The sequence below is a fragment of the Pinus tabuliformis genome, chromosome 1_1 (assembly GCF_031772625.1).
Source record: "Pinus tabuliformis cultivar Carrire ecotype Pingquan chromosome 1_1, CPIR1, whole genome shotgun sequence".
Classification (NCBI taxonomy): Eukaryota; Viridiplantae; Streptophyta; class Pinopsida; order Pinales; family Pinaceae; genus Pinus; species Pinus tabuliformis.
This window is the reverse complement of record NC_142297.1, coordinates 614054423-614067718: the sequence shown is the minus strand read 5'-3', so window position 1 is coordinate 614067718 and position 13296 is coordinate 614054423. Positions and strand designations below refer to the sequence as shown.

The following is a 13296-nucleotide window of genomic DNA, read 5'->3' as shown; positions in this document are numbered from 1 at the left end:
CACCATCATCCCATGGAAATGCCCATTGCAGGGAAAGAGCTGAGGCAAGCTCTCATCACCATAATTACGCTAGAGACAGCAAGGAAAGGTATAAAAAGTCTCAATATTCGAATGTTCATTTCGATTACAATCATGTTGTTAATGATGAACGTAAAACATGGCATCGAAAAACATGTACTTTTTGTGGTTTACATAACCATACATTTGTTGAGTGTTGGAAGAGAATGACAACACGAAAAAGGATGAGGCATGAAAGACCCTCTCAACAGCAGGCAAAGAAGAAGGTAAAGCAAATCTAGAGGAAGGAGACCTACTGTAGTCATTGCAACAGAATAGTCATTGCAACAGAAGTGGTCATCAAAGAGTCGTGTGTTGGAGGCTCCATCAGTGCCTTAAAGACAAAGCGTCGGTGCATGAACCAGTTGAAAAAGACATTCGACAAGCAAAGCCACCACAGGGAGATGACCCATTCACATTGATAAGTGAAAAATGGTTTCTAGATATGTCAGCTTGTCATGGCCGTGTTTTTGTAAATCATATGTTGCATTTTAAACTGTTAAAGTGATGATGTGTTTTCCATCACTTGTTGCAGCAACAATGATGTCTAGCCTTATCTTGTAATGCATTTTAAACTGTGAAAATGATGATGTGTTTTCCATCACTTGTTAAAGCAACAATAGTGTTTGGCCTTATTTTTGTAAATCATGTGTTGCAATGATGATGTGTCTTCCATCACTTCTTGAAGCAACAATGATATTTTGGCCTTGTTTTCATAGTTGGGGTATTATTTCCATTTTGATGTAAACTTGACCACAGAGTATGTGTTATAAACTCATGGCAAGTATGGGATGATTGGGTCATTAGTTGGTCTTATAAATCAAGCATGTAATTTACAAAATTGTACTACAGGTTTGTAGGGGATGCAGGTGTCGGCTCATCGCTTATGGCTCTGAAGGACAAAGGTGAAGAAGAAGTGTTAAAATTGGAAACTAGGGCCAAACTCCATGTAGGTCATCTTATTAATGGAAGCTAATAACAAGACTTGGGTATGTTGGGAAGGAAGTTGGGGAATGCGCCAAGATAGCCAGCGAACCACCAACAACAGATGATGAGAAGCCCTCATCAGTTCTTTCCAACTCGACAATGGAGGTAAAAGATGTTGATTTCCCTTCAGTTTCATCTTCACATAGTATAATTTATGTTGGAAATATGGAATACCAATTACAAGGATAAACATGAGGCTCCTTACCAAGATGAGGTACAAGGAAGAAGAAGAAATTGGTGTTAATAGCCAAGGCATAAATCAGCCATTGGAGGTCATGCAAAGACCTCTATTCGGAGGCTTGGGATACACCGAAGGAGAATGCTCAAAGGTGTCAGATGCTTCCGAGACATCGTTGAAATTGTCGAGGAAAGGGAATGATGGGAACACATCACCATCATCCCATGGCAATGCCCATTGCAGGGAAAGAGCTGAGGCAAGCTCTCATCACCATAATTACGCTAGAGACAGCAAGGAAAGGTATAACAAGTCTCAATATTCGAATGTTCATTTCAATTACAATCATGTTGTTAATGATGAACGTAAAACATGGCATCGAAAAACATGTACTTTTTGTGGGTTACATAACCATACGTTGGTTGAGTATTGGAAGAGAATGACAACACGAAAAAGGATGAGGCATGAAAGACCCTCTCAACAGCAGGAAAAGAAGAAGGTAAAGCAAATCTAGAGGAAGGAGACCTACTGTAGTCATTGCAACAGAATAGTCATTGCAACAGAAGTGGTCATCAAAGAGTCGTGTGTTGGAGGCTCCATCAGTGCCTTAAAGACAAAGCGTCGGTGCATGAACCAGTTGAAAAAGACATTCGACAAGCAAAGCCACCACAGGGAGATGATCCATTCACATTGATAAGTGAAAAATGGTTTCTAGATATGTCAGCTTGTCATGGCCGTGTTTTTGTAAATCATATGTTGCATTTTAAACTGTTAAAGTGATGATGTGTTTTCCATCACTTGTTGCAGCAACAATGATGTCTAGCCTTATCTTGTAATGCATTTTAAACTGTGAAAATGATGATGTGTTTTCCATCACTTGTTAAAGCAACAATAGTGTTTGGCCTTATTTTTGTAAATCATGTGTTGCAATGATGATGTGTCTTCCATCACTTCTTGAAGCAACAACGATATTTTGGCCTTGTTTTCATAGTTGGGGTATTATTTCCATTTTGATGTAAACTTGACCACAGAGTATGTGTTAAAAACTCATGGCAAGTATGGGATGATTGGGTCATTATTTGGTCTTATAAATCAAGCATGTAATTTACAAAATTGTACTACAGGTTTGTAGGGGATGCAGGTGTCGCCTCATCGCTTATGGCTCTGAAGGACAAAGGTGAAGAAGAAGTGTTAAAATTGGAAACTAGGGCCAAACTCCATGTAGGTCATCTTATTAATGGAAGCTAATATTTTTCTTGGATCCCTCTCATCGAGAGGTGTAGGATTGATCTAAAGATCATCCGATTCCGATAAGTATTTATGGAGATATGAAGTTATTTGTGTTATGGGACAATTCGTTAAGGTTGGCCAGCAACCAAATATACCCCGCTTGTGCTCAACGTTTTAGTATAAATAAAGGAGGACTTCAAGTCATTTGATAATCATATCTTGTGATCTCACTCTCCACTTGTTTGGGTTTTTAGTGGAAGAGGAGGTCTAGAGGAGATGCATTCTACGTAGCCCTAAAGAAGGGTCATCTAGGAGAGCCCTAGCCACAAACTTGTAGGAGATTTGGTTGCAGATCTAAGAGGCCCTAATCCGCGACTAGAAGAGCCCTAATCTGTAGCTAAAGAGAGGCCCTAATCCGCATCTAGAAGAGCCCTAATCCGCAACTAAAGAGAGGCCCTAATCTGCAACTAGAGGAGCCCTAATCCACAACTAAAGAGAGTCCTAATCCACAGCGAAGGGAAGGCCCTAATCCGCAACTAGAGGAAGCCCTACGCTGCCCTACCTAAGGGTAGTATGGATATACCCTAACCGCAGCAACCTAGAAGAGAACAAGAGGAGTTCTGGAGTCTAGACAGAGTGGGAAAACAGGGATCCGAAGTCTGCTACAGGAGGCTGAGTGGCTGAGGTAAGTGTGGATAGTCTTAGGGCTGGAACAATGATATAACCAGGATCCGAGTTCGCTGTGAAGAGGGCCGAGAAGGCTGACTCTTAGGCCGAGTTCCTAAGGGTCAAACACGTTGTTGTTTGGAAGTTATTTTGGCACATTTTTGGAGGTTTGTTGCTACAGCAATCTGTTCTGCTAGGCCGCAGGCCATAACACACAACGAGAGGCTGTGCTAGGTTGCAGGCCATAATACACAACTAGAGGTTGTGTGAGGGTTGTCAAGGGTAGACAGTACCCTAAGCAAGCAGCGTGGGTTAGGAGGAGACCTATGAGGGTATGTCGCAGCCCTTAAAGGGCTACTTTGTTGACTGTGGGATAAAACTAGGGCTGCTACAAGTTCCCTAATCAAGAGCGCAGCAAATAGTTGTGCAAACAAATGACAGCATGACCTAATCACTATTTGGGCATGTTGTTGTTGGACATATCATGGGACAACAGCTAGTACATCATAGTGCTATCAGCATATAGTGATGGGTAGCAATGCAACATAATGTAACAAGGGTGCAGCATGATGTGATGCATAGTACAACACTATGTATGATGTAGCTACATGACTAGATCAGTGATGAGTGCAGCATTGGGTGCAGATCCGTGATGAGAGCAGTCCAGTGATTGAGAAGCACAGTGACAGGAGAGCAGCATGAAGTGCATGGCATGGTCATTAGGTCCAACACTATGATGATGAGTGCAGCATGCTGTAGCACTGTGAGATGAAGCATATGGACGAGATGCAGCACAATGATAGGTGAAGGAGTCACCTTGGAGAATCAGTTGAAGCAGCATGACTTCAACTAATCTCATGTAGAGATGATCGATTCTCTTATCTAGAAATTCAAAGTGTTGACTTCTGTTGTAAATGTACTATCTCTCTCTCTCTTTGTTGAACTATTGAAGAACATATAAGAAGAATTGATCAAGGGTTCCCCACATTGGGGTTTGTCCCTGGCTAGCGCCACATCTTGTGTCCTCTTGTCTTGGCTTGTCTTCTGCGATTTATGTTTATGTTCTATCTATAGTTTACTTTAATGCTGATGTGAGAAAAGATATTGAGCTAACTGTGAAAACTGAAATAAATTGCTCTACGCATAGAACATACCTAAAATTAGCAAGAAGGGTTACTTATCAGACACTTGTAAGTGCAGACAAGGTACAAAGAAGTGGCAAATTATTTTCATGCTTTTGGAGGACCAAAAGCTCCTTAGTGGGGAGGATTGATCCAGGTGGCTCCAGACACATGCAGAAGTCCCAGAGGACTCGGAAAGGGTCAAAATTCAAAGTGGTCAGAACACTCCCAAACTAGCACCAAATCGAAGTGCTTGTTGCCTTGATTCCAACGGTGCGAAGAACACTCAAATCCGAGCTCGCATGGAGGCGATAGAGACAGTGAAAATTGCGGTCAAAGTTGGGCAGTGGGCCAGGTTTAAATATCCTACAAATTCACCATCAACCGGCGTGGAAACTTAGCTCCCGAAAACGGATGAAATTGTGGCCTCTTTAAATTGCCCAATATCCCTTATTTTCGTTAAAGTTGAAAATGACCAATTTTTTATATAACGAAAAAAAATATATATATATATATATATATATGAGGTGGCGGGCCATGAGCCCCGCCACCCCCGTCCCAAACCACATATATATTAAAACAATTTTTAAATTAAAAATGGGTCGACAGGTTGTGACCCGCGCCGACCCAACCAAACATATATTACATATAACATTATATATTATGGGTTGGGTGGGCCACCTCCGATGGACCCGGCCCACACCCAACCTCTGCCTTTGACACCTATTATTCCGAGCGCAGCGAGGCTTGAACCCGCCCAGCCGGTGTGGTCAGCCTGCCTCCAGAGTACCCTCACAACAACGACGTAAACCGTGCACCATTTATGCACCCAAAACGGTTACAACCGAAACCGCATGCCCCAATTTTATATGCAACCAAACAAACCATCACCAAAACCGCTATGTTAAACACATACAAGTGATCGTTGCGAATTAAAAGGGCAGATGTGTTAAACTTGGTTGTGTGGGGATTCCACCTCGGAACCACCTCCAACCTGGGTGCTAGACTTAGCCACTAGGCCAACAGACGTCTTTGTAAAGTCCGCCCACAAAGTATATTAAAATCCAGCGCTTTCCATTCGCACGGAAGGGGAAAGGGCACGTGAGGCCAAGCGGCGGATTGCAAAACTGTGTGACGGAACCACGAGTGGCGGAATTTTGATAGGCAGAACCATGCCTTGCCCAGATGCATGAGTGGAACCCTGAACTTGAAGATTTTTCCCCAGAGGTAAAAAATCATTTTGTGAGAATGTAATCAAGTTTACAGTGATTTTTTTCAGATTTTCACAGGGAACGCAATGGCGAGGTCAGATTCTCCTTTTGAGCAATGGATTTACATATTCCGGGCGGAAGAGAATCTTCTAGAATCTTGAGGGAATCTTCCAAATTCCTTAGAGGCTGAAATTTCCCAGATCCAGAATGCAGCCAACTTTATACTCATTCTTCTCAGAATTTCGCAAGGATCTCAGTGGCGAGATCAATTTTCTGATTTGAGTTGCAGATCTCCAGCCAACCCAGAGAAGGGAATAATTGGAGAATCACGGGGGAATCTAAAAGATTCCTACAGACCTATATTTTGTTGGTGTCAAAATTCAAAAAATGGATAGTCGATTTTACACCTTTCGACGACAAATTCAATGTTGCAATCAGTTTTTGCAGTTGAGCCTTCTATTTTTCAGCCATTTTCCAAATTGGAGTGATTGTCAGATTTCAGAGAGTGGACAATTGATTCTATGACATTTGACGCCACAATTTCGATGGTCCATTCAGATCCAGCAGCTGACTATTCCATTCTTCAGTCAACATCAAAGTTGAGGTATATGAAGTGTTGTTGTCATGTACTTTTTTTATCATTTGTTGTGAGATGTACTATGTTGTTTCGATTCCTGCTTGATGTATGATGCAGAATCTTTTTGTCTATTTCATGTGAGATGTATTCATCATGGATTGTTATGTATGTTTTGACTGAGATCCCTTTGTTTCCATGATGGCGAGGATACTCATTGTCACCATGGGTGTTTTGGTTGAGATCCCTTTGATGCCATGATGGCAGGATACTCATTGTCACCATGTGTAAGATTACGTCATGTTGATAGGAGGTCTGTTGTGATTGATAGTTCCTGTCGTGGAACGTCTCGTGGAGATTTTGCCACTCATGTAGAGGGCACATATCCTTGTATGACAAAAAACATAGTCCATGTACATCTTCACCATTTCCAACACTGAATGAAGCGGCGAATGCCATCTTGACACCGGGCCCGGAGAAGTAGTCCACACTGGACGAACTCCATTATCAACGTCTCATGTCTATGATTTGTTGATTTTCATTATGTTTTCATTTTATTAAGCATGCATATGTTCATTTATGCTCTATTAAAATGCAATTCTAACCACATCACAGGAGTAAAAGATCTTGGTTAAATTTGGGAGTTGAGTCAACTCGGATCATGCAGTTGAGTTTGAGATGAAGGATTTGGGGCTCGTGCACTATTTCTTAGGCATGGAGGCATGGCAGATAAATGGTGAGATTTTCCTTGGTCAAGGGAAATACTGCATTGAGATACTTAGGAGATTTGGGATGGAGGATTGCAAAGTCGTGTCTACTCCCATGATCACTAATTGGAGGAAAATAGATGCATCCAAGGAGTTAGACCTCACCTTATACAGGAAGTTGATAGGATCAATCGTGTATTTGGTCAACACCAGGCCAGATATATTCTATGCAGTAAATTCTTAGTCAGTGCATGGTGGTGCAGAGGAAAGTGCATTAAACTGTGGCAAAACATGTCTTGAGGTATTTGCGCGGCAATATTATGGGATCCGATATGCTCGAGGTGAGGTCTTTCAGCTCAAGCAGATGCTACACTAACTACCACCTTACTTGAACTTTTTCCACTTGTCCTTGGTAAAGATGTGTTTGATCTCAAAAATCTCAATTTACAAAATGCTAGGAGAAAATACTTTAAACAGTTGTTATTAATGCAGCAACGTCTGAACATTTCAAAAAAAGCCACATATTTTAAAATATTAATATAGTGATGCTTGATATTAAATTGTGAATGGTCTAGGAGAATACCATAATCTCATGTAAGTAGCAAGAAGAATGAAACCCTATCCAGGGTTCTCTTTGATGAGCATTCTGGGTTCTGAGAAGGAAGTCAAATTTTTGAAGCAGTTTGCATAGCTCAGGAGGCTCTTGATTCAATCAAAAAGAAGATACCAGCCATGGTCATCAAACTGGAATTATCAAAATCCTATGATAGGGTAGACTCAGTTGTTGTTACTCCACATACACATTTTGAGCCTCTTAACTAACATTTTGATAAAGTAATGCTACTCTACAACCACTTGTGTAGCATTGATAAATGGCTTTCCCACACATTTCTCCAAACCTGGAAAAGGATTAAGACAAGGTTGCCCTTTGTCTCACATTTGTGGGTGGTAGAAGGCCTGAGAAGTACATGAATAATCTAAAAGTAGACAGGAACTTCAAAGGAGCACAATTAACACCATTCCCCAACAATTCTCACATGTTTGTAGATGATGTTCTCTTTGGAATGGCAGCAGTCAGAGAAACAAAGTACATAGGGAAAGCAATAGAGTATTATTGCTTCGTAATGAGGATGGAAATCAGTCTAGAAAAATCTAGTATAATCATGTATCAGGTTAGTGATGACAGATAAGAAAGGATCAAGACTTCACTGCCTTTCCATGTCAAAAAAAACTGACTACTCTATGAACTTTGAAGTACCTAGGTTCCCACCTAATAAAAGGGATAAAACTCAACTGGTGATGCAACAGGTCGATATCTATTAAAAGCAGACTGACATTAATAAGTACTGTGATAGAGGTAACGCCATTTCATTTGATGGCATGGCTATATACCTAAAGGGATCCTCAACAACATTAGTAAGGTCTGTTTTAGATATCTATAGGCTAGAAAAAGAAACAAAGGAGGTATTCCCCTAGTTTGTTGGAAGAATATTTCAAAACCCAAGAAAAAAAAGGGGAGGCGGGGGATTGAAGGTAATACCCATTTTATCAAATGATCTTGCTGCAAAATGATTTGGAGGATCATGTCTACTAAAGAGATTTGACAATCATTTATTGAAAAGAATATATTGATGCCCTAACCATAAAAGAACTGGGACAATTGATGGAAACATATTTTCTCCCAGGAGACAATCTCAACTAATTAGTAGGAAATGCACAGTGGGTCTGAATCAGAAGCGACCCTTGGATTGGAGGTCTAGAGGTGCCCATGTTATCTCAACAAGTCATAAATTTCCTTCATGATAGAAACTTACAGCAGAGATGTTTATAGTCAAGAACAAGTTAATTGGTGGACAGTAGGCTATAGAAGAAGGCTAGTGATTTGGGGATTCAGGCCCATATAATAGAGTAATGGAAGAAAGATGCAAATGGGCTAAATTAAACCTTCAACCAGAGTACTTGAACAACCTAACAACGTTCTCTAGACAACAAACAAGTAAGGAGGTTTATATGAAGTGAAAGTTGGATACGATAGCCTTGAGGACCCATAATGATGAAATATGGAGATGACACTTATGAAAATTTCATGCTACTAGGATATTTCTATGGCTTTCCTTGAAGAACAGAATCTTAACATGGGATTATCTACAAAAATTATCATAGCAGTGTCCTGGACTTTATTTCCTCTGGAAATAGAATAGAGGAAACATAAATCATGTTCTCCTTAACTTACTAAGAAGGTACGGTCTGCTGTAAAAGAGATGAACGGAGGAAAAGGAAAGTGAGAAGGAGAACTGGTATATGATGCTCGGGGTTGTTGGAGGATAAAAGGGTCCTACAGAAATTTTGATAAGGCAGATAAGTTTTAAAAAGGGGCAGTCAGGGAACCTACAGATCAACTCTAACAGTCCTTATGGCTGTTTTGACAGTGCTACTAACAAAAAACAATCCAAACACATGTGGAGCAGGAGGCGGCCTAGATATCTTTAATGAGCATGGAATCATTTTGAATGTGATCTGGCACAGGGCACTAACAATTTCGCAGAGATTACTGCAACCACCATTCTAATGACCATAGCTTAAGAAACAGGATTAAATGATATCAACTTTCATGGGAATTCCAAATTAGTAGTGGACCATGAAATCACTGAATGGAGAAGAAAGATAAGTTTTGGACTGCATGGCTATCTTCAACTGGCAGGACCTATGAAAACCAATTTTAAATTTATACAGTAAACGGTTTCATGATACAACTCCTACAGCTATCTGTCATTCTCTACCAAGGCGGAATCCCATTATCCATTAAATAGATATGCATAACTAAAATTTTAAAGCTCGTATGAACTATATAAATTAGAAAAGAAAAATAACAACATCGATATACATGACCAGAAGTTTAAAGCTCGTCTGAAATGTATAAATTAGAAAAATATATAAATTAAGAAAAAAATTAACAACATACAAATTAAATTGCCTAGCCAATGGATAAAAATGAAAAGGAAAAAGACAGCCAACATAAAGCATCCAACCAAAACAATGTGTACCTACATGACGGAGGTTCGTGATATTCTTCAGCAGGCTTGTATCCATGACTCCTTCCAAAAGCTCGAACGATAAGAGTACTTTCAGCGCTCCATACAAATTAGTGCAGCCTGTTAACTAACAAAACCGTATCTGGTGGTCTATTCTGGAAAAAGAATGCGAACAGAAGAGGAAATATGGAAAAAATTAATGTTAAAACTCATCATCTAATATGTACCAGCAAAGACTACGAGATACCGACATCAATGAATGTTTTCGTCTCTTTAGGAAAGCGAGAGTTGAAAGGTCCGTACCTTCCTTACTCCTTATAATGCACGAAAGGTGTACGAACATCTGTTCGCCGGATTGAAGACAAATCAGGTGCCTGTCGACCTGTTAACAATATTATTAAACGAGATTAGTGAATGTTTTTTCTGTCTTGGAAACCGAGGATCGTCGCTTACGTTAGGTAATGATGAAGCGAAGGGCGTACGAGCATCCTCCGGCACTTTGCCTGTCCGGCGTGTCAAGCTGACTCCACCTGTTACAATATTATTACAATATTGTTGAGAATGGTGAATGTTTTATGTCTTGAAACCGAGAATTAAAAGATGTAAGTTGGCTTACCTTACCTAATGATGAGACCAAAAGGTGTACGAGCATCCTTTGGCACATTCGTATCCTGTCCTGCGACCAAAAGATGTACGAGCATCCTTTGGCACATTCGTATCCTGTCCTGCGTTGCAATCTCGTTTTCCCATATTCACTGCAATGCAAACCATATAAACACCATTTTAGATATATTTGAACTCCGCACCTGAGGCAGATTGAGGCAAGTAAACATAAGACAGAACACCGCGCCTGAGGCAGATTGAGGCAAGTAAACATAAGACAGGTATAGAAATCAAAGTTTCTCGTCTATAAACCCCCCTTTCACCTGCTGCAAACCCTCCTTTCACCTGTGGCAAAATTATTAACCAGGTCGAAACCCATAAGCAAGAAATGCCAAAGAAATTAAGCATTATATCTATGGTAAAGCCCTTGCAATTCTCACAGCTTCATTGTGAAGTAAAAATAATGAAGACAAACGGTTTAATGATTAGGGCTCTATGCAGCTAAAACCAGAAAACAATTATTAACCATTATCTACCAGAAGGTTTCTCACTGTACAGATTTATCAATAAAACTACCTGAACATATATAAATTGAAAAACAACCCGATACCTGCCCTCCACTCCAATAGGTAACATGTGTTCATCTATTCTCCTGCTCTACGTTACAGGAATAAAATAAAATCACCAGGGCAATCGATTCAAACACCCGTGACCCAGGGCAAAAGAAAGAATGATGAATTACGTTTAAAACGAAAAGGAACACACAAATTAATGCAGCCCGTTATCTAACAGGCAAAACCATATCTGGCGATCTATCCTGAAAAAAGAATGCGAGCAGAGGAAATATGGAAAAAATTCATGTTAAAACTCATCATCTAATATGTACCAGCAGAGACTACGAGATACCGACATCAATGAATGTTTTCATCTCTTTAGGAAAGGAGGAGTTGCAGGATCCGTACATTCCTTACTACTTATAATGAATGAAAGGAAAAGGTGTACGAACATCCGTTCGCCCGTTTACATCCTGTCCTGTCTCTTTCCGCGTGTCCAAGTTCGCTGAAACCATTTTACAGAAACTAATTGAGAAAATAAAAGACAAATCAGGTGGAGACTCTGCTCTCGACCTGTTAACAATATTATTAAACGAGATTAGTGAATGTTTTATCTGTCTTTGGAACCGAGAATTAAAGGATCGTCGCTTACCTTACGGAATGATGAAGCAAAGGGTGTACGAGCATCCTCCGGCGTTTTGCCTGTCCCGCCGCCTGCGTGTGAAGCTCACTCCACCTGTTACAATATTGTTAAATAAACTAGATTGGTGAATGTTTTATGTCTTCGAAACCGAGAATTAAAAGATGTTCGCTTACCTTACCTAATGATGAGACCAAAAGGTGTACGAGCATCCTTTGTCCTTTGGCACATTCGTATCATGTCCTGCGTTGCGATCTCGTTTTCCCATACTGCAAACCATATAAACACCATTTTAGAAATATTTGAACACCGGACCTGAGGCAGATTGAGGCAAATAAATATAAGACAGGTATAGAAATCAAAGTTTCTCGTCTCATAAACTTACCTTTCACATGTGGCAAAATTATTAACCAGATCGAAACCCATAAGCAAGAATTGCCAAAGAAAATAAGCATTATATCTATGGTAAAGCCCTTGCAATTCTCACAGCTTCATTGTGATGTAGAAATAATGAAGACAATCGGTTTAATGATTAGGGCTCTATGCAGCTAAAACCAGGAAAAAATTATTAACCGTTATCTACCAGAAGGCTTCTCGCTGTACACATTTATTAATAAAACTACCTGAACATATATAAATTGAAAAACAACCCCCCTACCTGCCCTCCGCTCCAATAGGTAACATATGTTCATTGATTCTCCTGCTCTACGTTACAGGAACAAAATAAAATCACCAGGGCAATCGATTCAAACACCCAGGGCAAAAGAAAGAATGATGAATTACATTTAAAACGAAAAGGAACACACAAATTACAGTCAAAACGGAAAATCAGATGAAAATTAAAAGACTATAAAAACCAAGATGCATGGCCATGCAACAGAGGAAACAAACATCTACAGAAAAGAAAGAAAAGAAGGCAAGCCCATGCAATGTAAAGAAACAGAAGAAAAGATGAAAGTCTGGACATGTTTGGGATGCGAGAACGTCTTATATACTCTCCCTTTCAAACGGTCAAGGCACTCTGATAGCTTATGGCGTTTAGATATGATATCGAGGCCAGGCATTCCATCCGCTTACATTCCAAATTTGAATTGGCTACACGAAATAGAGTAGAAACAGATCCTATGCTTTTGTAAATATCCTTTGGCCAGCTTTTGTCTGGATTGATTTTATTTTTTTAAGCGTCTTTCCTTCTTCGTGATATCCTCAGCATATTTATTTGGCTTTAAATTATAAATGTTTTTATTTAATTTTTAATATTTTTAATAAAAAAAATTGATTTTAAATTATATATATTTTTATTTGATTTTCGATATTTTTAATTATGTTTATTTTTTAGTTGTAAGATTTTATTAGATATATTCGGATTTATGAAAAACCATGTTATAATATATGGGATATATTATTAAAAAAAAATAGAGTATGAATAATAGGGTAGCAGAAGAATATTTAGTTTCTAGAAGGCAACGGAGTAAAGGACACATTTAGTTTCAAGAATATTTGGTTATAAAGGGAAGAAGAAGAATAGGTTGCATATTTATTTTAGTGATAAAATATTTTTAAATGGAGGAATAAAATTTGTTTAAAATATTTCATATCAAAATTTAGGAGAAAACTTTGATAACAAAGTATTTTTTAATAAATAAAAAAGAAAAGAATAAAGTTTTATTTTTGTATTTATATTGTAGAGATTTTAAGATGAACTAATTATATGTTTTCAATATTTTATTCTTCAAAGT

General features: G+C 39.2%; 1 protein-coding gene across 4 annotated transcripts in view; it reads right to left on the bottom strand.

Moving 5' to 3' along the window:
• LOC149214779 (uncharacterized) overlaps positions 1 to 11643 on the bottom strand; it is a 128104-nt gene extending 116461 nt beyond the window's left edge. The window contains exons 1-6 of one of the 4 annotated variants that reach the window (XR_016250419.1): positions 11570 to 11643; positions 11370 to 11422; positions 10377 to 10515; positions 10214 to 10290; positions 10064 to 10142; positions 9777 to 9915 (exon numbers count right to left, since the gene is read on the bottom strand). The gene's annotated coding sequence lies outside the window, so the exon portion shown is untranslated. The remainder of the gene's footprint in view (positions 1 to 9776; positions 9916 to 10063; positions 10143 to 10213; positions 10291 to 10376; positions 10516 to 11369; positions 11423 to 11569) is intronic. The other 3 variants (XR_016250422.1, XR_016250420.1, XR_016250421.1) reach the window with 3 other exon arrangements.
• Between the last annotated feature and the right edge of the window lie 1653 nt (positions 11644 to 13296).